At 51.6% G+C, this 25210-nt stretch overlaps 23 non-coding genes and 2 pseudogenes across 23 annotated transcripts; all 25 read right to left on the reverse strand.

Moving 5' to 3' along the window:
* Positions 1-299: 299 nt before the first annotated feature.
* LOC142653265 (5S ribosomal RNA) lies at positions 300-418 on the reverse strand. The gene has a single exon (XR_012848203.1). It is a non-coding gene; the product is annotated as a 5S ribosomal RNA (ribosomal RNA).
* A 569-nt stretch (positions 419-987) lies between these two features.
* On the reverse strand, positions 988-1107 carry LOC142654978 (5S ribosomal RNA). The gene has a single exon (XR_012849307.1). It is a non-coding gene; the product is annotated as a 5S ribosomal RNA (ribosomal RNA).
* Positions 1108-1988: 881 nt separating this feature from the next.
* Positions 1989-2107, reverse strand: LOC142654873 (5S ribosomal RNA). The gene has a single exon (XR_012849207.1). It is a non-coding gene; the product is annotated as a 5S ribosomal RNA (ribosomal RNA).
* Positions 2108-3272: 1165 nt separating this feature from the next.
* Positions 3273-3391, reverse strand: LOC142654806 (5S ribosomal RNA). Its single transcript, XR_012849142.1, has one exon. It is a non-coding gene; the product is annotated as a 5S ribosomal RNA (ribosomal RNA).
* A 569-nt stretch (positions 3392-3960) lies between these two features.
* On the reverse strand, positions 3961-4080 carry LOC142654979 (5S ribosomal RNA). The gene has a single exon (XR_012849308.1). It is a non-coding gene; the product is annotated as a 5S ribosomal RNA (ribosomal RNA).
* Positions 4081-4961: 881 nt separating this feature from the next.
* On the reverse strand, positions 4962-5080 carry LOC142653276 (5S ribosomal RNA). Its single transcript, XR_012848214.1, has one exon. It is a non-coding gene; the product is annotated as a 5S ribosomal RNA (ribosomal RNA).
* A 1165-nt stretch (positions 5081-6245) lies between these two features.
* LOC142653289 (5S ribosomal RNA) lies at positions 6246-6364 on the reverse strand. Its single transcript, XR_012848226.1, has one exon. It is a non-coding gene; the product is annotated as a 5S ribosomal RNA (ribosomal RNA).
* Positions 6365-6933: 569 nt separating this feature from the next.
* On the reverse strand, positions 6934-7053 carry LOC142654980 (5S ribosomal RNA). The gene has a single exon (XR_012849309.1). It is a non-coding gene; the product is annotated as a 5S ribosomal RNA (ribosomal RNA).
* An 881-nt stretch (positions 7054-7934) lies between these two features.
* Positions 7935-8053, reverse strand: LOC142653301 (5S ribosomal RNA). The gene has a single exon (XR_012848237.1). It is a non-coding gene; the product is annotated as a 5S ribosomal RNA (ribosomal RNA).
* Positions 8054-9231: 1178 nt separating this feature from the next.
* On the reverse strand, positions 9232-9350 carry LOC142653312 (5S ribosomal RNA). The gene has a single exon (XR_012848248.1). It is a non-coding gene; the product is annotated as a 5S ribosomal RNA (ribosomal RNA).
* A 569-nt stretch (positions 9351-9919) lies between these two features.
* LOC142654982 (5S ribosomal RNA) lies at positions 9920-10039 on the reverse strand. The gene has a single exon (XR_012849311.1). It is a non-coding gene; the product is annotated as a 5S ribosomal RNA (ribosomal RNA).
* Positions 10040-10920: 881 nt separating this feature from the next.
* LOC142654874 (5S ribosomal RNA) lies at positions 10921-11039 on the reverse strand. Its single transcript, XR_012849208.1, has one exon. It is a non-coding gene; the product is annotated as a 5S ribosomal RNA (ribosomal RNA).
* Positions 11040-12204: 1165 nt separating this feature from the next.
* Positions 12205-12323, reverse strand: LOC142654817 (5S ribosomal RNA). Its single transcript, XR_012849153.1, has one exon. It is a non-coding gene; the product is annotated as a 5S ribosomal RNA (ribosomal RNA).
* A 569-nt stretch (positions 12324-12892) lies between these two features.
* LOC142654983 (5S ribosomal RNA) lies at positions 12893-13012 on the reverse strand. The gene has a single exon (XR_012849312.1). It is a non-coding gene; the product is annotated as a 5S ribosomal RNA (ribosomal RNA).
* An 881-nt stretch (positions 13013-13893) lies between these two features.
* On the reverse strand, positions 13894-14012 carry LOC142653323 (5S ribosomal RNA). The gene has a single exon (XR_012848259.1). It is a non-coding gene; the product is annotated as a 5S ribosomal RNA (ribosomal RNA).
* Positions 14013-15177: 1165 nt separating this feature from the next.
* LOC142654818 (5S ribosomal RNA) lies at positions 15178-15296 on the reverse strand. Its single transcript, XR_012849154.1, has one exon. It is a non-coding gene; the product is annotated as a 5S ribosomal RNA (ribosomal RNA).
* A 569-nt stretch (positions 15297-15865) lies between these two features.
* LOC142654984 (5S ribosomal RNA) lies at positions 15866-15985 on the reverse strand. The gene has a single exon (XR_012849313.1). It is a non-coding gene; the product is annotated as a 5S ribosomal RNA (ribosomal RNA).
* Positions 15986-16859: 874 nt separating this feature from the next.
* LOC142655087 (5S ribosomal RNA) lies at positions 16860-16978 on the reverse strand (annotated as a pseudogene).
* A 1119-nt stretch (positions 16979-18097) lies between these two features.
* On the reverse strand, positions 18098-18216 carry LOC142653110 (5S ribosomal RNA). Its single transcript, XR_012848053.1, has one exon. It is a non-coding gene; the product is annotated as a 5S ribosomal RNA (ribosomal RNA).
* A 1165-nt stretch (positions 18217-19381) lies between these two features.
* Positions 19382-19500, reverse strand: LOC142654819 (5S ribosomal RNA). The gene has a single exon (XR_012849155.1). It is a non-coding gene; the product is annotated as a 5S ribosomal RNA (ribosomal RNA).
* A 569-nt stretch (positions 19501-20069) lies between these two features.
* On the reverse strand, positions 20070-20189 carry LOC142654985 (5S ribosomal RNA). Its single transcript, XR_012849314.1, has one exon. It is a non-coding gene; the product is annotated as a 5S ribosomal RNA (ribosomal RNA).
* Positions 20190-21063: 874 nt separating this feature from the next.
* LOC142655088 (5S ribosomal RNA) lies at positions 21064-21182 on the reverse strand (annotated as a pseudogene).
* A 1119-nt stretch (positions 21183-22301) lies between these two features.
* LOC142653334 (5S ribosomal RNA) lies at positions 22302-22420 on the reverse strand. Its single transcript, XR_012848270.1, has one exon. It is a non-coding gene; the product is annotated as a 5S ribosomal RNA (ribosomal RNA).
* Positions 22421-22989: 569 nt separating this feature from the next.
* On the reverse strand, positions 22990-23109 carry LOC142654986 (5S ribosomal RNA). The gene has a single exon (XR_012849315.1). It is a non-coding gene; the product is annotated as a 5S ribosomal RNA (ribosomal RNA).
* Positions 23110-23980: 871 nt separating this feature from the next.
* Positions 23981-24099, reverse strand: LOC142653345 (5S ribosomal RNA). The gene has a single exon (XR_012848281.1). It is a non-coding gene; the product is annotated as a 5S ribosomal RNA (ribosomal RNA).
* Between the last annotated feature and the right edge of the window lie 1111 nt (positions 24100-25210).

The following is a 25210-nucleotide window of genomic DNA, read 5'->3' on the forward strand; positions in this document are numbered from 1 at the left end:
CGCCCCAGCTTTCCCAGGCTCAGGACTTGCAAATGGGACTAATTATGCTGCCATATGAGAGGTGGGCATTTATCAGTGCATGACTAGGCAGGTCAGTCATTTTGCATTTTGGGAAAGCTGGGTAGCAACCTCTGGGCCCAAATGTGATGGATGAAATATTGGTTGTATAAAAAGCAAGAATTGAAAAGGGCAAGTGAGAGAAAGCAAATGAAAAGCGGTAAGTGTGCGGCTAAAAAAGTCAATGGGAAAAAGACATTGAGGACAGCGACCATTGCTTGTTGCAGCGAGGAAAAGCAAAAAGCCTACAGCACCTGGTATTCCCAGGCGGTCTCCCATCCAAGTACTAACCAGGCCTGACCCTGCTTAGCTTCCGAGATCAGACGAGATCGGGCGCATTCAGGGTGGTGTGGCCGTAGGCGGAGACAGGTCTCTCATTCACTGCTCTTCTACTTTCCAGTCTGGCTCTTGCCAGTGCTGAACACTGGGCCTATTTCTTCTATCCTTTGGCTTGATTTTTCGCTCGATTAACTGTCAGCAGCGTGGCACACCTAGGCGGCACACCTGGCCAGCCCCATGGCACCCACATGCCAAAGTCTCCTGCCTGTCGTTTTTCAAGGCCAAAGCAGGAAGTCAGCCCCTTTCCTCCTTCCTCACACTCGAGTCACCTAGTGGGCTGCATGCGCTGACCAACTGAAAGGGTCAGTTGCACAAACTTCTCTGCAGAGAGAGAAATTACTTCTGTTGGCCGACCGTCGGCTCAAGCCATCCCCTGGGCATCTGCTGAAAGCCTGGTCTCTTTTAACTCTATCATTTACATGTGTCAGGCTACAGGGGCAGTGAGGCCTTTTAGCTGGGGCACGCAGCTAGATAGTAGGCCGGTGCGGTCGCCTAGTGGTATGGCCGTTGGCAGCCACTGGGCCCAGAGCCGGAGATCCTGGAAGGATGGAAATGACAAAAACAGGAAGATACAGCCGAGAAAAAAAATACAGTCTACAGCACCCGGTATTCCCAGGAGGTCTCCCATCCAAGTACTGTCCGAGCCCGACCCCGCTTTGCTTCCGAGATCGGACGAGATCGGGCGTATTCAGGGTGGTGTGGCCGGTAGACGCAGCTGACCTCTTCTCCACCACCCTCATTTGTTCAAAGCCCAGTCAGCCTGGCCCTGGCCGGCACGTGGCCAAATTGGTGCGTGCACCAAAGACTCGCCAGCAGGTAACGCTCACCTGCGGCACAGTGGCAGACGCCATTAGGAGCTCAGGGTGCGCACACATGAGCCCTCCATCCCTTTGACGAGCGTCGGTTGCCATTGCCAGCCGGGCATGGAAAAACGCAGCACGCCTAGAAACTTTCAGTCCATGGATACCGGCATAGCACCACTCCGGCCCAACAGGGGGCGGCTGTTTCCGAAGGACCAATGCGACGACCGCAAGGGCTGGCAGAGGGAATACAGCCGACAGGTGTTGTTGACTAATGAAACAGCTGCCACAGCAGTGATGAGCAGCGGGTGTCTTTTAAAAAGCCTCAGTGCAGGCTTTTCGACAGGCTAACAATGGAATGAGGGTGTGAAAGAGAGAGCAAGCTCGGCCAGGAAGGTGGGATGGAGCCAGGTGTACGGGAAACAATTAGGGAAGGAGGTGAGCTGGTGGTGGTGAATGATTGGAAGCGGCTTTCAGCGCGCTTCCCTTTCCTACGCTGCGTTGTCTGCAAACGTGTGCTGCATTCGTGACGCTGTCAGTCAGCCTGCAGGTTAACACTGAGTGCCCCCAGTCCTGCAAGGGGCGCTGTTACTATTGAAATTCAGCCTCGTATTAAAAGCAGTAATGCTGGTGGTGGCCACCATGCTGATAAGGAGGACAGGGATTTTGCGAGCATTCAAAAGCGCAAAAGAGAAAGCTCAGGAAAAGAAGCAAGTGTGCAGTTGAAAAAGTCAATGGGAAAAAGGCATTGAGGACAGCGACCATTGCTTGTTGCAGTGAGGAAAAGCAAAAAGCCTACAGCACCTGGTATTCCCAGGCGGTCTCCCATCCAAGTACTAACCAGGCCTGACGCTGCTTAGCTTCCGAGATCAGACGAGATCGGGCGCATTCAGGGTGGTGTGGCCGTAGGCAGAGAAAGGCCTCTCACTCACTGCTCTTCTACTTCACAGCACGCCTCTTTCCAGGGCTCAACACTAGCCCCTTTCCATTTTCTTCACTTTTATATCTCTTAAAGTGAAGCTAAACCTGAAAAATAAAATACATTTAAAAAAAACATTCAAAACAAAAAACAAATAGATGTATGACTACACTTGTAAAAAGGTCCCCTAGAAATGAGTCTGCTGCAGAAACAAGCAGTTTGCCTGACATCTAGCAGACCAAGAGGGAGTCCTTTCCTTCCTCTCAGCCTCCTCCATGTGCGGCTGGAGACCTGCTGCTATGAGCAGTGTGCACCAGCATGGCCTCACTGCTGAGACGTTCTTTTTGGGCCAAGGGGGCGGGGCTTAGTCTCCATTCACTCCAATGGAGTGTGTAAGCTGGCCAATGCTGAAGGACCTGAAACAGGGCAGCTCCAAGGCAACGATTGCACCTGCAATGGGTGACTTTTATATGTTTGCTGTTTTCTTTTACTTTACCTTGGGCTACTGTGGGCGGCTACATACTTGTTTGCAGCGTTTTGTCTTGCAACTGTGGAAAAACATATATATTCTGCCCTTTTGACACAAACGCAGCAAAAAGCCAGAGAAAATGCACCTCGTGAACGTACCCTTGCATTGTGCAAGTTACCCAGCTTTGCCAGGCTCCTGAAAGGCAAATCGGCCCAGTTGTGCCACAATTTGGGGGGATTGATGTGAGTAGAAATGGCTTTTAGCAGATCGCTATTACAGCTTGGCGTGGCACGTTAGCCAGCTGCTTTCCCAGGACTCTGAAGGCAAATGTGCCCAGCTATGCTGCAGTGTGGAGGATTGATCACTGGCAAACTAGGCAGGGCTCTTCACGCCCCAGCTTTCCCAGGCTCAGGACTTGCAAATGGGACTAATTATGCTGCCATATGAGAGGTGGGCATTTATCAGTGCATGACTAGGCAGGTCAGTCATTTTGCATTTTGGGAAAGCTGGGTAGCAACCTCTGGGCCCAAATGTGATGGATGAAATATTGGTTGTATAAAAAGCAAGAATTGAAAAGGGCAAGTGAGAGAAAGCAAATGAAAAGCGGTAAGTGTGCGGCTAAAAAAGTCAATGGGAAAAAGACATTGAGGACAGCGACCATTGCTTGTTGCAGCGAGGAAAAGCAAAAAGCCTACAGCACCTGGTATTCCCAGGCGGTCTCCCATCCAAGTACTAACCAGGCCTGACCCTGCTTAGCTTCCAAGATCAGACGAGATCGGGCGCATTCAGGGTGGTGTGGCCGTAGGCGGAGACAGGCCTCTCATTCACTCCTCTTCTACTTTCCAGTCTGGCTCTTGCCAGTGCTGAACACTGGGCCTATTTCTTCTATCCTTTGGCTTGATTTTTCGCTCGATTAACTGTCAGCAGCGTGGCACACCTAGGCGGCACACCTGGCCAGCCCCATGGCACCCACATGCCAAAGTCTCCTGCCTGTCGTTTTTCAAGGCCAAAGCAGGAAGTCAGCCCCTTTCCTCCTTCCTCACACTCGAGTCACCTAGTGGGCTGCATGCGCTGACCAACTGAAAGGGTCAGTTGCACAAACTTCTCTGCAGAGAGAGAAATTACTTCTGTTGGCCGACCGTCGGCTCAAGCCATCCCCTGGGCATCTGCTGAAAGCCTGGTCTCTTTTAACTCTATCATTTACATGTGTCAGGCTACAGGGGCAGTGAGGCCTTTTAGCTGGGGCACGCAGCTAGATAGTAGGCCGGTGCGGTCGCCTAGTGGTATGGCCGTTGGCAGCCACTGGGCCCAGAGCCGGAGATCCTGGAAGGATGGAAATGACAAAAACAGGAAGATACAGCCGAGAAAAAAAATACAGTCTACAGCACCCGGTATTCCCAGGAGGTCTCCCATCCAAGTACTGTCCGAGCCCGACCCCGCTTTGCTTCCGAGATCGGACGAGATCGGGCGTATTCAGGGTGGTGTGGCCGGTAGACGCAGCTGACCTCTTCTCCACCACCCTCATTTGTTCAAAGCCCAGTCAGCCTGGCCCTGGCCGGCACGTGGCCAAATTGGTGCGTGCACCAAAGACTCGCCAGCAGGTAACGCTCACCTGCGGCACAGTGGCAGACGCCATTAGGAGCTCAGGGTGCGCACACATGAGCCCTCCATCCCTTTGACGAGCGTCGGTTGCCATTGCCAGCCGGGCATGGAAAAACGCAGCACGCCTAGAAACTTTCAGTCCATGGATACCGGCATAGCACCACTCCGGCCCAACAGGGGGCGGCTGTTTCCGAAGGACCAATGCGACGACCGCAAGGGCTGGCAGGGGGAATACAGCCGACAGGTGTTGTTGACTAATGAAACAGCTGCCACAGCAGTGCTGAGCAGCGGGTGTCTTTTAAAAAGCCTCAGTGCAGGCTTTTCGACAGGCTAACAATGGAATGAGGGTGTGAAAGAGAGAGCAAGCTCGGCCAGGAAGGTGGGATGGAGCCAGGTGTACGGGAAACAATTAGGGAAGGAGGTGAGCTGGTGGTGGTGAATGATTGGAAGCGGCTTTCAGCGCGCTTCCCTTTCCTACGCTGCGTTGTCTGCAAACGTGTGCTGCATTCGTGACGCTGTCAGTCAGCCTGCAGGTTAACACTGAGTGCCCCCAGTCCTGCAAGGGGCGCTGTTACTATTGAAATTCAGCCTCGTATTAAAAGCAGTAATGCTGGTGGTGGCCACCATGCTGATAAGGAGGACAGGGATTTTGCGAGCATTCAAAAGCGCAAAAGAGAAAGCTCAGGAAAAGAAGCAAGTGTGCAGTTGAAAAAGTCAATGGGAAAAAGGCATTGAGGACAGCGACCATTGCTTGTTGCAGTGAGGAAAAGCAAAAAGCCTACAGCACCTGGTATTCCCAGGCGGTCTCCCATCCAAGTACTAACCAGGCCTGACCCTGCTTAGCTTCCGAGATCAGACGAGATCGGGCGCATTCAGGGTGGTGTGGCCGTAGGCAGAGACAGGCCTCTCACTCACTGCTCTTCTACTTCACAGCACGCCTCTTTCCAGGGCTCAACACTAGCCCCTTTCCATCTTCTTCACTTTTATATCCCTTAAAGTGAAGCTAAACCTGAAAAATAAAATACATTTAAAAAAAACATTCAAAACAAAAAACAAATAGATGTATGACTACACTTGTAAAAAGGTCCCCTAGAAATGAGTCTGCTGCAGAAACAAGCAGTTTGCCTGACATCTAGCAGACCAAGAGGGAGTCCTTTCCTTCCTCTCAGCCTCCTCCATGTGCGGCTGGAGACCTGCTGCTATGAGCAGTGTGCACCAGCATGGCCTCACTGCTGAGACGTTCTTTTTGGGCCAAGGGGGCGGGGCTTAGTCTCCATTCACTCCAATGGAGTGTGTAAGCTGGCCAATGCTGAAGGACCTGAAACAGGGCAGCTCCAAGGCAACGATTGCACCTGCAATGGGTGACTTTTATATGTTTGCTGTTTTCTTTTACTTTACCTTGGGCTACTGTGGGCGGCTACATACTTGTTTGCAGCGTTTTGTCTTGCAACTGTGGAAAAACATATATATTCTGCCCTTTTGACACAAACGCAGCAAAAAGCCAGAGAAAATGCACCTCGTGAACGTACCCTTGCATTGTGCAAGTTACCCAGCTTTGCCAGGCTCCTGAAAGGCAAATCGGCCCAGTTGTGCCACAATTTGGGGGGATTGATGTGAGTAGAAATGGCTTTTAGCAGATCGCTATTACAGCTTGGCGTGGCACGTTAGCCAGCTGCTTTCCCAGGACTCTGAAGGCAAATGTGCCCAGCTATGCTGCAGTGTGGAGGATTGATCACTGGCAAACTAGGCAGGGCTCTTCACGCCCCAGCTTTCCCAGGCTCAGGACTTGCAAATGGGACTAATTATGCTGCCATATGAGAGGTGGGCATTTATCAGTGCATGACTAGGCAGGTCAGTCATTTTGCATTTTGGGAAAGCTGGGTAGCAACCTCTGGGCCCAAATGTGATGGATGAAATATTGGTTGTATAAAAAGCAAGAATTGAAAAGGGCAAGTGAGAGAAAGCAAATGAAAAGCGGTAAGTGTGCGGCTAAAAAAGTCAATGGGAAAAAGACATTGAGGACAGCGACCATTGCTTGTTGCAGCGAGGAAAAGCAAAAAGCCTACAGCACCTGGTATTCCCAGGCGGTCTCCCATCCAAGTACTAACCAGGCCTGACCCTGCTTAGCTTCCGAGATCAGACGAGATCGGGCGCATTCAGGGTGGTGTGGCCGTAGGCGGAGACAGGTCTCTCATTCACTGCTCTTCTACTTTCCAGTCTGGCTCTTGCCAGTGCTGAACACTGGGCCTATTTCTTCTATCCTTTGGCTTGATTTTTCGCTCGATTAACTGTCAGCAGCGTGGCACACCTAGGCGGCACACCTGGCCAGCCCCATGGCACCCACATGCCAAAGTCTCCTGCCTGTCGTTTTTCAAGGCCAAAGCAGGAAGTCAGCCCCTTTCCTCCTTCCTCACACTCGAGTCACCTAGTGGGCTGCATGCGCTGACCAACTGAAAGGGTCAGTTGCACAAACTTCTCTGCAGAGAGAGAAATTACTTCTGTTGGCCGACCGTCGGCTCAAGCCATCCCCTGGGCATCTGCTGAAAGCCTGGTCTCTTTTAACTCTATCATTTACATGTGTCAGGCTACAGGGGCAGTGAGGCCTTTTAGCTGGGGCACGCAGCTAGATAGTAGGCCGGTGCGGTCGCCTAGTGGTATGGCCGTTGGCAGCCACTGGGCCCAGAGCCGGAGATCCTGGAAGGATGGAAATGACAAAAACAGGAAGATACAGCCGAGAAAAAAAATACAGTCTACAGCACCCGGTATTCCCAGGAGGTCTCCCATCCAAGTACTGTCCGAGCCCGACCCCGCTTTGCTTCCGAGATCGGACGAGATCGGGCGTATTCAGGGTGGTGTGGCCGGTAGACGCAGCTGACCTCTTCTCCACCACCCTCATTTGTTCAAAGCCCAGTCAGCCTGGCCCTGGCCGGCACGTGGCCAAATTGGTGCGTGCACCAAAGACTCGCCAGCAGGTAACGCTCACCTGCGGCACAGTGGCAGACGCCATTAGGAGCTCAGGGTGCGCACACATGAGCCCTCCATCCCTTTGACGAGCGTCGGTTGCCATTGCCAGCCGGGCATGGAAAAACGCAGCACGCCTAGAAACTTTCAGTCCATGGATACCGGCATAGCACCACTCCGGCCCAACAGGGGGCGGCTGTTTCCGAAGGACCAATGCGACGACCGCAAGGGCTGGCAGAGGGAATACAGCCGACAGGTGTTGTTGACTAATGAAACAGCTGCCACAGCAGTGATGAGCAGCGGGTGTCTTTTAAAAAGCCTCAGTGCAGGCTTTTCGACAGGCTAACAATGGAATGAGGGTGTGAAAGAGAGAGCAAGCTCGGCCAGGAAGGTGGGATGGAGCCAGGTGTACGGGAAACAATTAGGGAAGGAGGTGAGCTGGTGGTGGTGAGTGATTGGAAGCGGCTTTCAGCGCGCTTCCCTTTCCTACGCTGCGTTGTCTGCAAACGTGTGCTGCTTTCGTGACGATGTCAGTCAGCCTGCAGGTTAACACTGAGTGCCCCCAGTCCTGCAAGGGGCGCTGTTACTATTGAAATTCAGCCTTGTATTAAAAGCAGTAATGCTGGTGGTGGCCACCATGCTGATAAGGAGGACAGGGATTTTGCGAGCATTCAAAAGCGCAAAAGAGAAAGCTCAGGAAAAGAAGCAAGTGTGCAGTTGAAAAAGTCAATGGGAAAAAGGCATTGAGGACAGCGACCATTGCTTGTTGCAGTGAGGAAAAGCAAAAAGCCTACAGCACCTGGTATTCCCAGGCGGTCTCCCATCCAAGTACTAACCAGGCCTGACCCTGCTTAGCTTCCGAGATCAGACGAGATCGGGCGCATTCAGGGTGGTGTGGCCGTAGGCAGAGACAGGCCTCTCACTCACTGCTCTTCTACTTCACAGCACGCCTCTTTCCAGGGCTCAACACTAGCCCCTTTCCATTTTCTTCACTTTTATATCCCTTAAAGTGAAGCTAAACCTGAAAAATAAAATACATTTTAAAAAAACATTCAAAACAAAAAACAAATAGATGTATGACTACACTTGTAAAAAGGTCCCCTAGAAATGAGTCTGCTGCAGAAACAAGCAGTTTGCCTGAAATCTAGCAGACCAAGAGGGAGTCCTTTCCTTCCTCTCAGCCTCCTCCATGTGCGGCTGGAGACCTGCTGCTATGAGCAGTGTGCACCAGCATGGCCTCACTGCTGAGACGTTCTTTTTGGGCCAAGGGGGCGGGGCTTAGTCTCCATTCACTCCAATGGAGTGTGTAAGCTGGCCAATGCTGAAGGACCTGAAACAGGGCAGCTCCAAGGCAACGATTGCACCTGCAATTGGTGACTTTTATATGTTTGCTGTTTTCTTTTACTTTACCTTGGGCTACTGTGGGCGGCTACTGTGGGCGGCTACATACTTGTTTGCAGCGTTTTGTCTTGCAACTGTGGAAAAACATATATATTCTGCCCTTTTGACACAAACGCAGCAAAAAGCCAGAGAAAATGCACCTCGTGAACGTACCCTTGCATTGTGCAAGTTACCCAGCTTTGCCAGGCTCCTGAAAGGCAAATCGGCCCAGTTGTGCCACAATTTGGGGGGATTGATGTGAGTAGAAATGGCTTTTAGCAGATCGCTATTACAGCTTGGCGTGGCACGTTAGCCAGCTGCTTTCCCAGGACTCTGAAGGCAAATGTGCCCAGCTATGCTGCAGTGTGGAGGATTGATCACTGGCAAACTAGGCAGGGCTCTTCACGCCCCAGCTTTCCCAGGCTCAGGACTTGCAAATGGGACTAATTATGCTGCCATATGAGAGGTGGGCATTTATCAGTGCATGACTAGGCAGGTCAGTCATTTTGCATTTTGGGAAAGCTGGGTAGCAACCTCTGGGCCCAAATGTGATGGATGAAATATTGGTTGTATAAAAAGCAAGAATTGAAAAGGGCAAGTGAGAGAAAGCAAATGAAAAGCGGTAAGTGTGCGGCTAAAAAAGTCAATGGGAAAAAGACATTGAGGACAGCGACCATTGCTTGTTGCAGCGAGGAAAAGCAAAAAGCCTACAGCACCTGGTATTCCCAGGCGGTCTCCCATCCAAGTACTAACCAGGCCTGACCCTGCTTAGCTTCCGAGATCAGACGAGATCGGGCGCATTCAGGGTGGTGTGGCCGTAGGCGGAGACAGGTCTCTCATTCACTGCTCTTCTACTTTCCAGTCTGGCTCTTGCCAGTGCTGAACACTGGGCCTATTTCTTCTATCCTTTGGCTTGATTTTTCGCTCGATTAACTGTCAGCAGCGTGGCACACCTAGGCGGCACACCTGGCCAGCCCCATGGCACCCACATGCCAAAGTCTCCTGCCTGTCGTTTTTCAAGGCCAAAGCAGGAAGTCAGCCCCTTTCCTCCTTCCTCACACTCGAGTCACCTAGTGGGCTGCATGCGCTGACCAACTGAAAGGGTCAGTTGCACAAACTTCTCTGCAGAGAGAGAAATTACTTCTGTTGGCCGACCGTCGGCTCAAGCCATCCCCTGGGCATCTGCTGAAAGCCTGGTCTCTTTTAACTCTATCATTTACATGTGTCAGGCTACAGGGGCAGTGAGGCCTTTTAGCTGGGGCACGCAGCTAGATAGTAGGCCGGTGCGGTCGCCTAGTGGTATGGCCGTTGGCAGCCACTGGGCCCAGAGCCGGAGATCCTGGAAGGATGGAAATGACAAAAACAGGAAGATACAGCCGAGAAAAAAAATACAGTCTACAGCACCCGGTATTCCCAGGAGGTCTCCCATCCAAGTACTGTCCGAGCCCGACCCCGCTTTGCTTCCGAGATCGGACGAGATCGGGCGTATTCAGGGTGGTGTGGCCGGTAGACGCAGCTGACCTCTTCTCCACCACCCTCATTTGTTCAAAGCCCAGTCAGCCTGGCCCTGGCCGGCACGTGGCCAAATTGGTGCGTGCACCAAAGACTCGCCAGCAGGTAACGCTCACCTGCGGCACAGTGGCAGACGCCATTAGGAGCTCAGGGTGCGCACACATGAGCCCTCCATCCCTTTGACGAGCGTCGGTTGCCATTGCCAGCCGGGCATGGAAAAACGCAGCACGCCTAGAAACTTTCAGTCCATGGATACCGGCATAGCACCACTCCGGCCCAACAGGGGGCGGCTGTTTCCGAAGGACCAATGCGACGACCGCAAGGGCTGGCAGAGGGAATACAGCCGACAGGTGTTGTTGACTAATGAAACAGCTGCCACAGCAGTGATGAGCAGCGGGTGTCTTTTAAAAAGCCTCAGTGCAGGCTTTTCGACAGGCTAACAATGGAATGAGGGTGTGAAAGAGAGAGCAAGCTCGGCCAGGAAGGTGGGATGGAGCCAGGTGTACGGGAAACAATTAGGGAAGGAGGTGAGCTGGTGGTGGTGAATGATTGGAAGCGGCTTTCAGCGCGCTTCCCTTTCCTACGCTGCGTTGTCTGCAAACGTGTGCTGCATTCGTGACGCTGTCAGTCAGCCTGCAGGTTAACACTGAGTGCCCCCAGTCCTGCAAGGGGCGCTGTTACTATTGAAATTCAGCCTCGTATTAAAAGCAGTAATGCTGGTGGTGGCCACCATGCTGATAAGGAGGACAGGGATTTTGCGAGCATTCAAAAGCGCAAAAGAGAAAGCTCAGGAAAAGAAGCAAGTGTGCAGTTGAAAAAGTCAATGGGAAAAAGGCATTGAGGACAGCGACCATTGCTTGTTGCAGTGAGGAAAAGCAAAAAGCCTACAGCACCTGGTATTCCCAGGCGGTCTCCCATCCAAGTACTAACCAGGCCTGACGCTGCTTAGCTTCCGAGATCAGACGAGATCGGGCGCATTCAGGGTGGTGTGGCCGTAGGCAGAGAAAGGCCTCTCACTCACTGCTCTTCTACTTCACAGCACGCCTCTTTCCAGGGCTCAACACTAGCCCCTTTCCATTTTCTTCACTTTTATATCTCTTAAAGTGAAGCTAAACCTGAAAAATAAAATACATTTAAAAAAAACATTCAAAACAAAAAACAAATAGATGTATGACTACACTTGTAAAAAGGTCCCCTAGAAATGAGTCTGCTGCAGAAACAAGCAGTTTGCCTGACATCTAGCAGACCAAGAGGGAGTCCTTTCCTTCCTCTCAGCCTCCTCCATGTGCGGCTGGAGACCTGCTGCTATGAGCAGTGTGCACCAGCATGGCCTCACTGCTGAGACGTTCTTTTTGGGCCAAGGGGGCGGGGCTTAGTCTCCATTCACTCCAATGGAGTGTGTAAGCTGGCCAATGCTGAAGGACCTGAAACAGGGCAGCTCCAAGGCAACGATTGCACCTGCAATGGGTGACTTTTATATGTTTGCTGTTTTCTTTTACTTTACCTTGGGCTACTGTGGGCGGCTACATACTTGTTTGCAGCGTTTTGTCTTGCAACTGTGGAAAAACATATATATTCTGCCCTTTTGACACAAACGCAGCAAAAAGCCAGAGAAAATGCACCTCGTGAACGTACCCTTGCATTGTGCAAGTTACCCAGCTTTGCCAGGCTCCTGAAAGGCAAATCGGCCCAGTTGTGCCACAATTTGGGGGGATTGATGTGAGTAGAAATGGCTTTTAGCAGATCGCTATTACAGCTTGGCGTGGCACGTTAGCCAGCTGCTTTCCCAGGACTCTGAAGGCAAATGTGCCCAGCTATGCTGCAGTGTGGAGGATTGATCACTGGCAAACTAGGCAGGGCTCTTCACGCCCCAGCTTTCCCAGGCTCAGGACTTGCAAATGGGACTAATTATGCTGCCATATGAGAGGTGGGCATTTATCAGTGCATGACTAGGCAGGTCAGTCATTTTGCATTTTGGGAAAGCTGGGTAGCAACCTCTGGGCCCAAATGTGATGGATGAAATATTGGTTGTATAAAAAGCAAGAATTGAAAAGGGCAAGTGAGAGAAAGCAAATGAAAAGCGGTAAGTGTGCGGCTAAAAAAGTCAATGGGAAAAAGACATTGAGGACAGCGACCATTGCTTGTTGCAGCGAGGAAAAGCAAAAAGCCTACAGCACCTGGTATTCCCAGGCGGTCTCCCATCCAAGTACTAACCAGGCCTGACCCTGCTTAGCTTCCAAGATCAGACGAGATCGGGCGCATTCAGGGTGGTGTGGCCGTAGGCGGAGACAGGCCTCTCATTCACTCCTCTTCTACTTTCCAGTCTGGCTCTTGCCAGTGCTGAACACTGGGCCTATTTCTTCTATCCTTTGGCTTGATTTTTCGCTCGATTAACTGTCAGCAGCGTGGCACACCTAGGCGGCACACCTGGCCAGCCCCATGGCACCCACATGCCAAAGTCTCCTGCCTGTCGTTTTTCAAGGCCAAAGCAGGAAGTCAGCCCCTTTCCTCCTTCCTCACACTCGAGTCACCTAGTGGGCTGCATGCGCTGACCAACTGAAAGGGTCAGTTGCACAAACTTCTCTGCAGAGAGAGAAATTACTTCTGTTGGCCGACCGTCGGCTCAAGCCATCCCCTGGGCATCTGCTGAAAGCCTGGTCTCTTTTAACTCTATCATTTACATGTGTCAGGCTACAGGGGCAGTGAGGCCTTTTAGCTGGGGCACGCAGCTAGATAGTAGGCCGGTGCGGTCGCCTAGTGGTATGGCCGTTGGCAGCCACTGGGCCCAGAGCCGGAGATCCTGGAAGGATGGAAATGACAAAAACAGGAAGATACAGCCGAGAAAAAAAATACAGTCTACAGCACCCGGTATTCCCAGGAGGTCTCCCATCCAAGTACTGTCCGAGCCCGACCCCGCTTTGCTTCCGAGATCGGACGAGATCGGGCGTATTCAGGGTGGTGTGGCCGGTAGACGCAGCTGACCTCTTCTCCACCACCCTCATTTGTTCAAAGCCCAGTCAGCCTGGCCCTGGCCGGCACGTGGCCAAATTGGTGCGTGCACCAAAGACTCGCCAGCAGGTAACGCTCACCTGCGGCACAGTGGCAGACGCCATTAGGAGCTCAGGGTGCGCACACATGAGCCCTCCATCCCTTTGACGAGCGTCGGTTGCCATTGCCAGCCGGGCATGGAAAAACGCAGCACGCCTAGAAACTTTCAGTCCATGGATACCGGCATAGCACCACTCCGGCCCAACAGGGGGCGGCTGTTTCCGAAGGACCAATGCGACGACCGCAAGGGCTGGCAGGGGGAATACAGCCGACAGGTGTTGTTGACTAATGAAACAGCTGCCACAGCAGTGCTGAGCAGCGGGTGTCTTTTAAAAAGCCTCAGTGCAGGCTTTTCGACAGGCTAACAATGGAATGAGGGTGTGAAAGAGAGAGCAAGCTCGGCCAGGAAGGTGGGATGGAGCCAGGTGTACGGGAAACAATTAGGGAAGGAGGTGAGCTGGTGGTGGTGAATGATTGGAAGCGGCTTTCAGCGCGCTTCCCTTTCCTACGCTGCGTTGTCTGCAAACGTGTGCTGCATTCGTGACGCTGTCAGTCAGCCTGCAGGTTAACACTGAGTGCCCCCAGTCCTGCAAGGGGCGCTGTTACTATTGAAATTCAGCCTCGTATTAAAAGCAGTAATGCTGGTGGTGGCCACCATGCTGATAAGGAGGACAGGGATTTTGCGAGCATTCAAAAGCGCAAAAGAGAAAGCTCAGGAAAAGAAGCAAGTGTGCAGTTGAAAAAGTCAATGGGAAAAAGGCATTGAGGACAGCGACCATTGCTTGTTGCAGTGAGGAAAAGCAAAAAGCCTACAGCACCTGGTATTCCCAGGCGGTCTCCCATCCAAGTACTAACCAGGCCTGACCCTGCTTAGCTTCCGAGATCAGACGAGATCGGGCGCATTCAGGGTGGTGTGGCCGTAGGCAGAGACAGGCCTCTCACTCACTGCTCTTCTACTTCACAGCACGCCTCTTTCCAGGGCTCAACACTAGCCCCTTTCCATCTTCTTCACTTTTATATCCCTTAAAGTGAAGCTAAACCTGAAAAATAAAATACATTTAAAAAAAACATTCAAAACAAAAAACAAATAGATGTATGACTACACTTGTAAAAAGGTCCCCTAGAAATGAGTCTGCTGCAGAAACAAGCAGTTTGCCTGACATCTAGCAGACCAAGAGGGAGTCCTTTCCTTCCTCTCAGCCTCCTCCATGTGCGGCTGGAGACCTGCTGCTATGAGCAGTGTGCACCAGCATGGCCTCACTGCTGAGACGTTCTTTTTGGGCCAAGGGGGCGGGGCTTAGTCTCCATTCACTCCAATGGAGTGTGTAAGCTGGCCAATGCTGAAGGACCTGAAACAGGGCAGCTCCAAGGCAACGATTGCACCTGCAATGGGTGACTTTTATATGTTTGCTGTTTTCTTTTACTTTACCTTGGGCTACTGTGGGCGGCTACATACTTGTTTGCAGCGTTTTGTCTTGCAACTGTGGAAAAACATATATATTCTGCCCTTTTGACACAAACGCAGCAAAAAGCCAGAGAAAATGCACCTCGTGAACGTACCCTTGCATTGTGCAAGTTACCCAGCTTTGCCAGGCTCCTGAAAGGCAAATCGGCCCAGTTGTGCCACAATTTGGGGGGATTGATGTGAGTAGAAATGGCTTTTAGCAGATCGCTATTACAGCTTGGCGTGGCACGTTAGCCAGCTGCTTTCCCAGGACTCTGAAGGCAAATGTGCCCAGCTATGCTGCAGTGTGGAGGATTGATCACTGGCAAACTAGGCAGGGCTCTTCACGCCCCAGCTTTCCCAGGCTCAGGACTTGCAAATGGGACTAATTATGCTGCCATATGAGAGGTGGGCATTTATCAGTGCATGACTAGGCAGGTCAGTCATTTTGCATTTTGGGAAAGCTGGGTAGCAACCTCTGGGCCCAAATGTGATGGATGAAATATTGGTTGTATAAAAAGCAAGAATTGAAAAGGGCAAGTGAGAGAAAGCAAATGAAAAGCGGTAAGTGTGCGGCTAAAAAAGTCAATGGGAAAAAGACATTGAGGACAGCGACCATTGCTTGTTGCAGCGAGGAAAAGCAAAAAGCCTACAGCACCTGGTATTCCCAGGCGGTCTCCCATCCAAGTACTAACCAGGCCTGACCCTGCTTAGCTTCCAAGATCAGACGAGATCGGGCGCATTCAGGGTGGTGTGGCCGTAGGCGGAGACAGGCCTCTCATTCACTGCTCTTCTACTTTCCAGTCTGGCTCTTGCCAGTGCTGAACACTGGGCCTATTTCTTCTATCCTTTGGCTTGATTTTTCGCTCGATTAACTGTCAGCAGCGTGGCACACCTAGGCGGCACACCTGGCCAGCCCCATGGCACCCACATGCCAAAGTCTCCTGCCTGTCGTTTTTCAAGGCCAAAGCAGGAAGTCAGCCCCTTTCCTCCTTCCTCACACTCGAGTCACCTAGTGGGCTGCATGCACTGACCAACTGAAAGGGTCAGTTGCACAAACTTCTCTGCAGAGAGAGAAATTACTTCTGTTGGCCGACCGTCGGCTCAAGCCATCCCCTGGGCATCTGCTGAAAGCCTGGTCTCTTTTAACTCTATCATTTACATGTGTCAGGCTACAGGGGCAGTGAGGCCTTTTAGCTGGGGCACGCAGCTAGATAGTAGGCCGGTGCGGTCGCCTAGTGGTATGGCCGTTGGCAGCCACTGGGCCCAGAGCCGGAGATCCTGGAAGGATGGAAATGACAAAAACAGGAAGATACAGCCGAGAAAAAAAATACAGTCTACAGCACCCGGTATTCCCAGGAGGTCTCCCATCCAAGTACTGTCCGAGCCCGACCCCGCTTTGCTTCCGAGATCGGACGAGATCGGGCGTATTCAGGGTGGTGTGGCCGGTAGACGCAGCTGACCTCTTCTCCACCACCCTCATTTGTTCAAAGCCCAGTCAGCCTGGCCCTGGCCGGCACGTGGCCAAATTGGTGCGTGCACCAAAGACTCGCCAGCAGGTAACGCTCACCTGCGGCACAGTGGCAGACGCCATTAGGAGCTCAGGGTGCGCACACATGAGCCCTCCATCCCTTTGACGAGCGTCGGTTGCCATTGCCAGCCGGGCATGGAAAAACGCAGCACGCCTAGAAACTTTCAGTCCATGGATACCGGCATAGCACCACTCCGGCCCAACAGGGGGCGGCTGTTTCCGAAGGACCAATGCGACGACCGCAAGGGCTGGCAGGGGGAATACAGCCGACAGGTGTTGTTGACTAATGAAACAGCTGCCACAGCAGTGCTGAGCAGCGGGTGTCTTTTAAAAAGCCTCAGTGCAGGCTTTTCGACAGGCTAACAATGGAATGAGGGTGTGAAAGAGAGAGCAAGCTCGGCCAGGAAGGTGGGATGGAGCCAGGTGTACGGGAAACAATTAGGGAAGGATGTGAGCTGGTGGTGGTGAGTGATTGGAAGCGGCTTTCAGCGCGCTTCCCTTTCCTACGCTGCGTTGTCTGCAAACGTGTGCTGCTTTCGTGACGATGTCAGTCAGCCTGCAGGTTAACACTGAGTGCCCCCAGTCCTGCAAGGGGCGCTGTTACTATTGAAATTCAGCCTTGTATTAAAAGCAGTAATGCTGGTGGTGGCCACCATGCTGATAAGGAGGACAGGGATTTTGCGAGCATTCAAAAGCGCAAAAGAGAAAGCTCAGGAAAAGAAGCAAGTGTGCAGTTGAAAAAGTCAATGGGAAAAAGGCATTGAGGACAGCGACCATTGCTTGTTGCAGTGAGGAAAAGCAAAAAGCACCTGGTATTCCCAGGCGGTCTCCCATCCAAGTACTAACCAGGCCTGACGCTGCTTAGCTTCCGAGATCAGACGAGATTGGGCGCATTCAGGGTGGTGTGGCCGTAGGCAGAGACAGGCCTCTCACTCACTGCTCTTCTACTTCACAGCACGCCTTTTTCCAGGGCTCAACACTAGCCCCTTTCCATTTTCTTCACTTTTATATCCCTTAAAGTGAAGCTAAACCTGAAAAATAAAATACATTTTAAAAAAACATTCAAAACAAAAAACAAATAGATGTATGACTACACTTGTAAAAAGGTCCCCTAGAAATGAGTCTGCTGCAGCCTCCTCCATGTGCGGCTGGAGACCTGCTGCTATGAGCAGTGTGCACCAGCATGGCCTCACTGCTGAGACGTTCTTTTTGGGCCAAGGGGGCGGGGCTTAGTCTCCATTCACTCCAATGGAGTGTGTAAGCTGGCCAATGCTGAAGGACCTGAAACAGGGCAGCTCCAAGGCAACGATTGCACCTGCAATTGGTGACTTTTATATGTTTGCTGTTTTCTTTTACTTTACCTTGGGCTACTGTGGGCGGCTACTGTGGGCGGCTACATACTTGTTTGCAGCGTTTTGTCTTGCAACTGTGGAAAAACATATATATTCTGCCCTTTTGACACAAACGCAGCAAAAAGCCAGAGAAAATGCACCTCGTGAACGTACCCTTGCATTGTGCAAGTTACCCAGCTTTGCCAGGCTCCTGAAAGGCAAATCGGCCCAGTTGTGCCACAATTTGGGGGGATTGATGTGAGTAGAAATGGCTTTTAGCAGATCGCTATTACAGCTTGGCGTGGCACGTTAGCCAGCTGCTTTCCCAGGACTCTGAAGGCAAATGTGCCCAGCTATGCTGCAGTGTGGAGGATTGATCACTGGCAAACTAGGCAGGGCTCTTCATGCCCCAGCTTTCCCAGGCTCAGGACTTGCAAATGGGACTAATTATGCTGCCATATGAGAGGTGGGCATTTATCAGTGCATGACTAGGCAGGTCAGTCATTTTGCATTTTGGGAAAGCTGGGTAGCAACCTCTGGGCCCAAATGTGATGGATGAAATATTGGTTGTATAAAAAGCAAGAATTGAAAAGGGCAAGTGAGAGAAAGCAAATGAAAAGCGGTAAGTGTGCGGCTAAAAAAGTCAATGGGAAAAAGGCATTGAGGACAGCGACCATTGCTTGTTGCAGTGAGGAAAAGCAAAAAGCCTACAGCACCTGGTATTCCCAGGCGGTCTCCCATCCAAGTACTAACCAGGCCTGACCCTGCTTAGCTTCCGAGATCAGACGAGATCGGGTGCATTCAGGGTGGTGTGGCCGTAGGCAGAGACAGGCCTCTCACTCACTGCTCTTCTACTTCACAGCACGCCTCTTTCCAGGGCTCAACACTAGCCCCTTTCCATCTTCTTCACTTTTATATCCCTTAAAGTGAAGCTAAACCTGAAAAATAAAATACATTTAAAAAAAACATTCAAAACAAAAAACAAATAGATGTATGACTACACTTGTAAAAAGGTCCCCTAGAAATGAGTCTGCTGCAGAAACAAGCAGTTTGCCTGACATCTAGCAGACCAAGAGGGAGTCCTTTCCTTCCTCTCAGCCTCCTCCATGTGCGGCTGGAGACCTGCTGCTATGAGCAGTGTGCACCAGCATGGCCTCACTGCTGAGACGTTCTTTTTGGGCCAAGGGGGCGGGGCTTAGTCTCCATTCACTCCAATGGAGTGTGTAAGCTGGCCAATGCTGAAGGACCTGAAACAGGGCAGCTCCAAGGCAACGATTGCACCTGCAATGGGTGACTTTTATATGTTTGCTGTTTTCTTTTACTTTACCTTGGGCTACTGTGGGCGGCTACATACTTGTTTGCAGCGTTTTGTCTTGCAACTGTGGAAAAACATATATATTCTGCCCTTTTGACACAAACGCAGCAAAAAGCCAGAGAAAATGCACCTCGTGAACGTACCCTTGCATTGTGCAAGTTACCCAGCTTTGCCAGGCTCCTGAAAGGCAAATCGGCCCAGTTGTGCCACAATTTGGGGGGATTGATGTGAGTAGAAATGGCTTTTAGCAGATCGCTATTACAGCTTGGCGTGGCACGTTAGCCAGCTGCTTTCCCAGGACTCTGAAGGCAAATGTGCCCAGCTATGCTGCAGTGTGGAGGATTGATCACTGGCAAACTAGGCAGGGCTCTTCACGCCCCAGCTTTCCCAGGCTCAGGACTTGCAAATGGGACTAATTATGCTGCCATATGAGAGGTGGGCATTTATCAGTGCATGACTAGGCAGGTCAGTCATTTTGCATTTTGGGAAAGCTGGGTAGCAACCTCTGGGCCCAAATGTGATGGATGAAATATTGGTTGTATAAAAAGCAAGAATTGAAAAGGGCAAGTGAGAGAAAGCAAATGAAAAGCGGTAAGTGTGCGGCTAAAAAAGTCAATGGGAAAAAGACATTGAGGACAGCGACCATTGCTTGTTGCAGCGAGGAAAAGCAAAAAGCCTACAGCACCTGGTATTCCCAGGCGGTCTCCCATCCAAGTACTAACCAGGCCTGACCCTGCTTAGCTTCCAAGATCAGACGAGATCGGGCGCATTCAGGGTGGTGTGGCCGTAGGCGGAGACAGGCCTCTCATTCACTGCTCTTCTACTTTCCAGTCTGGCTCTTGCCAGTGCTGAACACTGGGCCTATTTCTTCTATCCTTTGGCTTGATTTTTCGCTCGATTAACTGTCAGCAGCGTGGCACACCTAGGCGGCACACCTGGCCAGCCCCATGGCACCCACATGCCAAAGTCTCCTGCCTGTCGTTTTTCAAGGCCAAAGCAGGAAGTCAGCCCCTTTCCTCCTTCCTCACACTCGAGTCACCTAGTGGGCTGCATGCACTGACCAACTGAAAGGGTCAGTTGCACAAACTTCTCTGCAGAGAGAGAAATTACTTCTGTTGGCCGACCGTCGGCTCAAGCCATCCCCTGGGCATCTGCTGAAAGCCTGGTCTCTTTTAACTCTATCATTTACATGTGTCAGGCTACAGGGGCAGTGAGGCCTTTTAGCTGGGGCACGCAGCTAGATAGTAGGCCGGTGCGGTCGCCTAGTGGTATGGCCGTTGGCAGCCACTGGGCCCAGAGCCGGAGATCCTGGAAGGATGGAAATGACAAAAACAGGAAGATACAGCCGAGAAAAAAAATACAGTCTACAGCACCCGGTATTCCCAGGAGGTCTCCCATCCAAGTACTGTCCGAGCCCGACCCCGCTTTGCTTCCGAGATCGGACGAGATCGGGCGTATTCAGGGTGGTGTGGCCGGTAGACGCAGCTGACCTCTTCTCCACCACCCTCATTTGTTCAAAGCCCAGTCAGCCTGGCCCTGGCCGGCACGTGGCCAAATTGGTGCGTGCACCAAAGACTCGCCAGCAGGTAACGCTCACCTGCGGCACAGTGGCAGACGCCATTAGGAGCTCAGGGTGCGCACACATGAGCCCTCCATCCCTTTGACGAGCGTCGGTTGCCATTGCCAGCCGGGCATGGAAAAACGCAGCACGCCTAGAAACTTTCAGTCCATGGATACCGGCATAGCACCACTCCGGCCCAACAGGGGGCGGCTGTTTCCGAAGGACCAATGCGACGACCGCAAGGGCTGGCAGGGGGAATACAGCCGACAGGTGTTGTTGACTAATGAAACAGCTGCCACAGCAGTGCTGAGCAGCGGGTGTCTTTTAAAAAGCCTCAGTGCAGGCTTTTCGACAGGCTAACAATGGAATGAGGGTGTGAAAGAGAGAGCAAGCTCGGCCAGGAAGGTGGGATGGAGCCAGGTGTACGGGAAACAATTAGGGAAGGATGTGAGCTGGTGGTGGTGAGTGATTGGAAGCGGCTTTCAGCGCGCTTCCCTTTCCTACGCTGCGTTGTCTGCAAACGTGTGCTGCTTTCGTGACGATGTCAGTCAGCCTGCAGGTTAACACTGAGTGCCCCCAGTCCTGCAAGGGGCGCTGTTACTATTGAAATTCAGCCTTGTATTAAAAGCAGTAATGCTGGTGGTGGCCACCATGCTGATAAGGAGGACAGGGATTTTGCGAGCATTCAAAAGCGCAAAAGAGAAAGCTCAGGAAAAGAAGCAAGTGTGCAGTTGAAAAAGTCAATGGGAAAAAGGCATTGAGGACAGCGACCATTGCTTGTTGCAGTGAGGAAAAGCAAAAAGCACCTGGTATTCCCAGGCGGTCTCCCATCCAAGTACTAACCAGGCCTGACGCTGCTTAGCTTCCGAGATCAGACGAGATTGGGCGCATTCAGGGTGGTGTGGCCGTAGGCAGAGACAGGCCTCTCACTCACTGCTCTTCTACTTCACAGCACGCCTTTTTCCAGGGCTCAACACTAGCCCCTTTCCATTTTCTTCACTTTTATATCCCTTAAAGTGAAGCTAAACCTGAAAAATAAAATACATTTTAAAAAAACATTCAAAACAAAAAACAAATAGATGTATGACTACACTTGTAAAAAGGTCCCCTAGAAATGAGTCTGCTGCAGCCTCCTCCATGTGCGGCTGGAGACCTGCTGCTATGAGCAGTGTGCACCAGCATGGCCTCACTGCTGAGACGTTCTTTTTGGGCCAAGGGGGCGGGGCTTAGTCTCCATTCACTCCAATGGAGTGTGTAAGCTGGCCAATGCTGAAGGACCTGAAACAGGGCAGCTCCAAGGCAACGATTGCACCTGCAATTGGTGACTTTTATATGTTTGCTGTTTTCTTTTACTTTACCTTGGGCTACTGTGGGCGGCTACTGTGGGCGGCTACATACTTGTTTGCAGCGTTTTGTCTTGCAACTGTGGAAAAACATATATATTCTGCCCTTTTGACACAAACGCAGCAAAAAGCCAGAGAAAATGCACCTCGTGAACGTACCCTTGCATTGTGCAAGTTACCCAGCTTTGCCAGGCTCCTGAAAGGCAAATCGGCCCAGTTGTGCCACAATTTGGGGGGATTGATGTGAGTAGAAATGGCTTTTAGCAGATCGCTATTACAGCTTGGCGTGGCACGTTAGCCAGCTGCTTTCCCAGGACTCTGAAGGCAAATGTGCCCAGCTATGCTGCAGTGTGGAGGATTGATCACTGGCAAACTAGGCAGGGCTCTTCATGCCCCAGCTTTCCCAGGCTCAGGACTTGCAAATGGGACTAATTATGCTGCCATATGAGAGGTGGGCATTTATCAGTGCATGACTAGGCAGGTCAGTCATTTTGCATTTTGGGAAAGCTGGGTAGCAACCTCTGGGCCCAAATGTGATGGATGAAATATTGGTTGTATAAAAAGCAAGAATTGAAAAGGGCAAGTGAGAGAAAGCAAATGAAAAGCGGTAAGTGTGCGGCTAAAAAAGTCAATGGGAAAAAGACATTGAGGACAGCGACCATTGCTTGTTGCAGCGAGGAAAAGCAAAAAGCCTACAGCACCTGGTATTCCCAGGCGGTCTCCCATCCAAGTACTAACCAGGCCTGACCCTGCTTAGCTTCCGAGATCAGACGAGATCGGGCGCATTCAGGGTGGTGTGGCCGTAGGCGGAGACAGGCCTCTCATTCACTGCTCTTCTACTTTCCAGTCTGGCTCTTGCCAGTGCTGAACACTGGGCCTATTTCTTCTATCCTTTGGCTTGATTTTTCGCTCGATTAACTGTCAGCAGCGTGGCACACCTAGGCGGCACACCTGGCCAGCCCCATGGCACCCACATGCCAAAGTCTCCTGCCTGTCGTTTTTCAAGGCCAAAGCAGGAAGTCAGCCCCTTTCCTCCTTCCTCACACTCGAGTCACCTAGTGGGCTGCATGCGCTGACCAACTGAAAGGGTCAGTTGCACAAACTTCTCTGCAGAGAGAGAAATTACTTCTGTTGGCCGACCGTCGGCTCAAGCCATCCCCTGGGCATCTGCTGAAAGCCTGGTCTCTTTTAACTCTATCATTTACATGTGTCAGGCTACAGGGGCAGTGAGGCCTTTTAGCTGGGGCACGCAGCTAGATAGCAGGCCGGTGCGGTCGCCTAGTGGTATGGCCGTTGGCAGCCACTGGGCCCAGAGCCGGAGATCCTGGAAGGATGGAAATGACAAAAACAGGAAGATACAGCCGAGAAAAAAAATACAGTCTACAGCACCCGGTATTCCCAGGAGGTCTCCCATCCAAGTACTGTCCGAGCCCGACCCCGCTTTGCTTCCGAGATCGGACGAGATCGGGCGTATTCAGGGTGGTGTGGCCGGTAGACGCAGCTGACCTCTTCTCCACCACCCTCATTTGTTCAAAGCCCAGTCAGCCTGGCCCTGGCCGGCACGTGGCCAAATTGGTGCGTGCACCAAAGACTCGCCAGCAGGTAACGCTCACCTGCGGCACAGTGGCAGACGCCATTAGGAGCTCAGGGTGCGCACACATGAGCCCTCCATCCCTTTGACGAGCGTCGGTTGCCATTGCCAGCCGGGCATGGAAAAACGCAGCACGCCTAGAAACTTTCAGTCCATGGATACCGGCATAGCACCACTCCGGCCCAACAGGGGGCGGCTGTTTCCGAAGGACCAATGCGACGACCGCAGGGGGAATACAGCCGACAGGTGTTGTTGACTAATGAAACAGCTGCCACAGCAGTGCTGAGCAGCGGGTGTCTTTTAAAAAGCCTCAGTGCAGGCTTTTCTACAGGCTAACAATGGAATGAGGGTGTGAAAGAGAGAGCAAGCTCGGCCAGGAAGGTGGGATGGAGCCAGGTGTACGGGAAACAATTAGGGAAGGAGGTGAGCTGGTGGTGGTGAATGATTGGAAGCGGCTTTCAGCGCGCTTCCCTTTCCTACGCTGCGTTGTCTGCAAACGTGTGCTGCATTCGTGACGCTGTCAGTCAGCCTGCAGGTTAACACTGAGTGCCCCCAGTCCTGCAAGGGGCGCTGTTACTATTGAAATTCAGCCTCGTATTAAAAGCAGTAATGCTGGTGGTGGCCACCATGCTGATAAGGAGGACAGGGATTTTGCGAGCATTCAAAAGCGCAAAAGAGAAAGCTCAGGAAAAGAAGCAAGTGTGCAGTTGAAAAAGTCAATGGGAAAAAGGCATTGAGGACAGCGACCATTGCTTGTTGCAGTGAGGAAAAGCAAAAAGCCTACAGCACCTGGTATTCCCAGGCGGTCTCCCATCCAAGTACTAACCAGGCCTGACCCTGCTTAGCTTCCGAGATCAGACGAGATCGGGCGCATTCAGGGTGGTGTGGCCGTAGGCAGAGACAGGCCTCTCACTCACTGCTCTTCTACTTCACAGCACGCCTCTTTCCAGGGCTCAACACTAGCCCCTTTCCATCTTCTTCACTTTTATATCCCTTAAAGTGAAGCTAAACCTGAAAAATAAAATACATTTAAAAAAAACATTCAAAACAAAAAACAAATAGATGTATGACTACACTTGTAAAAAGGTCCCCTAGAAATGAGTCTGCTGCAGAAACAAGCAGTTTGCCTGAAATCTAGCAGACCAAGAGGGAGTCCTTTCCTTCCTCTCAGCCTCCTCCATGTGCGGCTGGAGACCTGCTGCTATGAGCAGTGTGCACCAGCATGGCCTCACTGCTGAGACGTTCTTTTTGGGCCAAGGGGGCGGGGCTTAGTCTCCATTCACTCCAATGGAGTGTGTAAGCTGGCCAATGCTGAAGGACCTGAAACAGGGCAGCTCCAAGGCAACGATTGCACCTGCAATGGGTGACTTTTATATGTTTGCTGTTTTCTTTTACTTTACCTTGGGCTACTGTGGGCGGCTACATACTTGTTTGCAGCGTTTTGTCTTGCAACTGTGGAAAAACATATATATTCTGCCCTTTTGACACAAACGCAGCAAAAAGCCAGAGAAAATGCACCTCGTGAACGTACCCTTGCATTGTGCAAGTTACCCAGCTTTGCCAGGCTCCTGAAAGGCAAATCGGCCCAGTTGTGCCACAATTTGGGGGGATTGATGTGAGTAGAAATGGCTTTTAGCAGATCGCTATTACAGCTTGGCGTGGCACGTTAGCCAGCTGCTTTCCCAGGACTCTGAAGGCAAATGTGCCCAGCTATGCTGCAGTGTGGAGGATTGATCACTGGCAAACTAGGCAGGGCTCTTCACGCCCCAGCTTTCCCAGGCTCAGGACTTGCAAATGGGACTAATTATGCTGCCATATGAGAGGTGGGCATTTATCAGTGCATGACTAGGCAGGTCAGTAATTTTGCATTTTGGGAAAGCTGGGTAGCAACCTCTGGGCCCAAATGTGATGGATGAAATATTGGTTGTATAAAAAGCAAGAATTGAAAAGGGCAAGTGAGAGAAAGCAAATGAAAAGCGGTAAGTGTGCGGCTAAAAAAGTCAATGG

The sequence above is a fragment of the Rhinoderma darwinii genome, chromosome 5 (genome assembly GCF_050947455.1).
Source record: "Rhinoderma darwinii isolate aRhiDar2 chromosome 5, aRhiDar2.hap1, whole genome shotgun sequence".
NCBI lineage: Eukaryota > Metazoa > Chordata > Amphibia > Anura > Rhinodermatidae > Rhinoderma > Rhinoderma darwinii.